Source organism: Manduca sexta, chromosome 20 (genome assembly GCF_014839805.1).
Source record: "Manduca sexta isolate Smith_Timp_Sample1 chromosome 20, JHU_Msex_v1.0, whole genome shotgun sequence".
In the NCBI taxonomy this organism is placed as follows: Eukaryota; Metazoa; Arthropoda; class Insecta; order Lepidoptera; family Sphingidae; genus Manduca; species Manduca sexta.
The window spans coordinates 1193886-1199593 of NC_051134.1; positions in this window are offsets into that span (position 1 = coordinate 1193886).

Sequence of the window (5708 nt, forward strand, 5' to 3'; positions counted from 1 at the left end):
CATGATATACCACGTTGGGCGCCAATAAGTAATCAACGTTGATTGCGTTAACAAAACTGTCATATTTGATAAATTAGTTGTGATTATAGGAAGTATCGAAATAATCACAGAAATTAAATTATATTCAATCTCAAAAACATACTAAATCACATGTTAAAACATTCTTCAAATTGCATTCAACACACGCAAAATAGTGATTACGGAAACGGTCGACTTCTAATACTAATAATACTTTCCCGAAATCCCGTGAAAAGTTTTATACGTGACGGGCCGCTGTCGGGCCGCACGCGACCGTCACAGCTGACGGCTCGAATATAACTGATGCAAGCAACATGCAACCGCGACGACTGAAAGCACCACCCCTTTATATAGCCATCCCTTTCATTTGAACCAGACACGCGTGAAATTCATAGGAAGCCTGCGTCTTAACCTTTTGATTGTAACATTTTCTTATAATACTGAGTGAAATCCGAGCTTTGATGTGCTTCTAACGTAATGTAATATTTGTAAAAAGTTAAATTAACACATTATTTATTAAAGCATTACATTTACGGTAGAGTATGTAGCCGGTACCTAACCACATCAAACCCTACAACTAACTCAAAGAGAATTTCCTTCGTCAATATTAATATCAACAATATTACAATATTTTGGCTTTTCAATGGCTTCAATGGGTGACCTGGCTTGTAAGTAATTTGAGTATCAACTTCCTAACGATCTTTGAATAATATTTCATTACAATCACACTAACCACAACGGTCGGAAGCCTAACAAATGCTTTTATATCGAACATTGATTTTTTTTTGTTTATTTCGACGAATGACGTAAATTTTCTCTTTGACTGTGTAAGCTGAATTATTAAGTTAATGACACAACGAGGTACCGAATATAAAATGCGAAAACTAAATTATTTCTCGAAATATGTAATTTGATTTATATTACTATTGCCTATAAATGAACTAATTATGTTACTTTAGTTGAATTCGTCAAAATATTCCGCTAGCATACAGACCGATTCTACAAACATGCCCATAATTTATTTTGCTTCCAGGTAAATAATATCCGACAAGTCGGCGCCATAGAATTGAGTTCTGCGAACCGCGGGGTATTTCCTTGCAATTCCCGTAGGTCACCCTATCGGCCTGAGAACTACCATTAACATTTATACAGACATACGTCACTTATATTCACCCTAAGCTGTTGCAATTGAATGTCGATATTTAATAAAGTTTCTTTGTTAGAACCTATGTTGAATAGCATAAAATTGTACGTCAAGAAGCGAATATGCAAATTTCTTAATAAACTCCTTTTTAATTATAAACTAGCTTATGATCGCGACTTTGCCGATGCAAAATCGTGATGTCTTTTGCCGGAATATAAGACGCCCTTACCATTTGGGGATACTATAGGAATAAGGACACTAATAGGAATATTAGTGAAATAATTCTCAGAGTGGTTCTAGTTCCACAGATTAGCGCGTTCAAACAATAACAAACAGTTCCGCATTATGCAATAAGTAATATAGATTTGTGCACGTCTGTTTGCCAACTGTGACGTACCGAAGGAGTCGACCGATTTTTGCCTCAAGGACATAATAAAATAAGTAGCTTATCTACATAAATATGCCAAAAGTAATCGGAATAAATAAGTAAACTGGGACAAAATTAACTATAGTTATATGCTCTATTACACGTGTTAGATACCGCTATTTATCTTGCTATATTTTTATTAACTTTACGCAATAATTAACAAAACGAACAATTTCAAAAGGAATTCTAAGCATCTTAGCAATATTCAATTAGAAATAAGGATGAAGCCGTGTAAATGTCATAAGTCATAACAACTGTACGATGCTAACTGACAAATGTGTTTAACTGGGAACGGTATTGTTCTAACTTGATTTCCAAAAGAAGTAAATGGGACATATTTTATATAAAAGAAAAGTAAATTCACAACCAATATGAAATAAAAGATAAACTTGAAATACCTTTGAAGTTCAACTGAAAGTACATTTTAAACAAGATTGTATATGTACTTGGTGGTAATTCTCATATAAGGGTCAGGCGGATTGTCAATTTTTCCACCAAGCAACAGTGTACAAACCCAGTTTCATTACGATTTCACAGACATTGTAAACATTATGCAACTTAACACCCAACGTCCCAGAATAACAAATGCCGTGTTACGCAGTGTTTTGTAATTCAAACTTCAAAGTTCTAAGTTATATTCCTACTGCATATGGACAGGCTTTCCAAGTAACCGGCTTGCCAGTCATTAAGTTGTTTAAAACCAAACTCATTCTCTATGCCCGTGGAATTTTCACGAGCATGCGGCTACATATTTTAAAACCAAATGATAAAAAACCTTAGCAATTAAGTAATGCTAGAAACTTTGAAATGTTGCCTTCAAATACCTTGAATGAATGATGCAATGAAACACTTTATTTATTCTACGGTTATATGTAGCATAATTCATCGTCATCATCATCATCAGCCGCAGAATGTCCACTGCTGAACATGGGCCTCCCCAAAAGATTTCCAGATCGACCTATTGTAGCGGTCCACATGCAGCGATCTCCTGCGACTTTTATAAGGTCACCTGTCTACCTCGTGGGTAGACGTCCGACGCTGTGCTTGTCAGTTCGTGGCTATCACTTCAAAACCTTCTTGCCCCATCAGATCTTATTAGTAAGCATAATTACCTGAACTAAAATTATTTTCATTTTTAGAAATCTATTTTTTAACCTGATTTCTCTAATGTTATAATATGAAATAATAAAACGACAAACCGACATGGAGACACGCTATGTGTATAATATCTATAGCTGAAGTTATGAAAGCCAGGCCTCGCCCATGTTATAATGGGTGAATCAAGCTGGGTTACGGTTCCTCATCACGTTTTAATTACCTTTGTTATCAGATCTACGATTTTTATGAATTACGTATATTTCATGTTAATTTCAAGATGAATGTTCGTGATAAATGGCTTCAAACCATTTTTGATATACTATGAAAGGTTTGGTTATATTTAATGTTTTATAGAGTCTGTATAAGTCATTTTAAATTATGTCATTATCACTAAGGTATTAATTTATTTTAGTTACCTTATTTATTTTGTAATATTGCTAATATTTTGATATCCTTAAAGGTTTTTAATAATTTTGTATTTAAAATAATGAACCGAATCCTTAAAGGCCCATCTAGTTTAAAAATCGTTCTATGAAAATATATAAAAAAAACTAATGAAATAATAAAATAACTAAAAAAAAAAACGTTACTATATTTTTGCACTAAAACACAAAAAAATTCAAACATATGGATGGTAGACCTTGTTAGAAACCGGGCTGACTTCAGCTATACTACCTTATAATTTAATAATGCCAAAAAAACCGCAGATTACATTATAAATGTTTTATTGCCCTCAAACGAGACTTGATATATTTTACCGGCGACCCGCTTGGATGTCTTTAAATAACGTTTAAGGTCCAACGCATTGCCTTTTGACTTTCCGACGGAATATTTCTGACATTCTTTGTACGCAAGACTCACGTTTCAACGTACAATCAAAAACCAATTATAGAAGTTAAGGTATTTCTCACACAGGTGCTTTAAAAGATCTACCATAATACCACGTATTTATGCTTTAATCAATATTACATACATACATTAAATGAAGGCTACATTTTTATACAATTGAATGAGATAAGAGCGATTTGAAACTCTCGGTTGATGGTAAATGACACGATTGCATTGACAGTAGCAGCATCAGGAACTCTAGAAAGCATTGCGAGGAATTGCACTGCGCTCGTCATCTCGATACGTAAGATGTTAAGTCTCATAATGGCCGGTTATTGCACTAGCTACAATGTCCTTTAAAATAGTACGCGTAAATGTATACACAAAAATAGCTTTACTTTTAATAATATTATCTAATAAATATACTTTTCTATCCACAGTTAATGTTCTTGAACAAGATATTAAATATTAAGCAACTTATCGAAACATTTGTAAATAACCTAAAAGAGTCCTTAAGATTGATTTTATAAATATAATTATTATTCTATACACTACAGTTTGTCTGAGATTCATAATAGCCTCTAAAACAAACCATATAGCTAGTTTGCAAGCTTTGCCACAAAGGTTTTATTCCTAACACTAAAATACACATATCCGTAGCAGCAAGCGTTTGAGGATTTATTTGTACATGTAATTATGATGCTGTGAACACAACGTGTTCTCCACGCCGTTTGCCGGGAAATGTTTCTACTGCGAATATATTTAGAGTACTTTTTATATAAGGTAATAACAAAACATCAGCTATTTGTATTAGCAGGTTTTTCTCTAAGCATGTGAACTTTCACGTTATAGTTTTTAAATAAAAAAAAAATATATAAAACCAAAAATACACCTAACGTTAATATACATTATGTCTATTATCTCGTGTAATTTATTACTGGAATTTGACACCTAATAGTCTTTTCACCCCTCCTACTACGACGAGCGAATTACCAGCATTTTTATTCAAGTTGCGGAAAACTTTAATCGAAATATATTTTTTACGAATAAAGTCTAATCAATTATTTTCTCTTATTAAAATAGCTAAAAGATTTTCTATTAGTATTTAGCTTGACTGACTTCTCGATTATTGAATCGACGGCAAGTGATATCGTAGCTCTAAGCTAACGCCAGAGATAGAGAAGTGAGGCTTCGCGTTGCGAATGTGTGACATATTGCTTGAATCTGCTGCGCTCTCAAATCTGTCAAGCGTTATTAAACTATGACACATGTGATTTATGTACTATCACGCGGGGCTTTATTGCCGCGCAGAAATGCGGAATAGATTATCTGAAACAAAATATTGAATTTTCGTAACTGGGTTTGTGATATTTTATAATGTTAGGATAAATTTTACTTTAGTGTAGACAATAGCAAGTATGATTGAGTTGTAAATTCTAAATTCTAAATTGAACATTTAACATTTTTATATATATTTTTTATTTTTATCCTAAACGACACTAGGCTTGCCTAGTTTTTTAACATCAGCTATTAAACTCTGCAAACCGCTGATTTACCTGGAACTCTACTTTTTTTTTTTGCACCTACACTTTTTTCACTCCAATCTGCGATTAGATTAATTTTTGTAACTGGCAGACAAACTGAGGTCAATTCATCCTGAGTTATCCAATACATGAGTAAAATAAAATCAAATAAAATAAGCCTTTATTGCTGTTTAACAAACATTATATAGCATCTAGGTATGCCAAAGTAGTATAGTATAGTTTTTAAACACATACATTTTTCCGAAATTAAATTATAAGTCTATTGCTATTCGCGCCCACATTGGACCCGTTACTTTTTTAAATGTAGTACATGGGTAAATTGCATTAAAAATCCAACTTCACATTCAAACCGTGCTCTGCCTGGAGTACAATCTTTATACGCTACCGCTAGACCATCGCAACAATCTTCTTTTTGCAGCTGTACCTACTATTCCTGACAAATGTCCCATTTAGTGAGCACTATTTAAAGAATGCGTCCCGCCAGCTCTTGCAGGGAGATTCCTAAAATAGGAAGGATTTATTTTAGTGGGCAATATTTCTCCTGTCCTTTGAAAAATCTACTTATTAATTAGAACCTGCATAATTTACTCTTTCGACATTACATCGACTAATATTTTGATAACTTAATCAAAGAAAATAAAAAAAAATC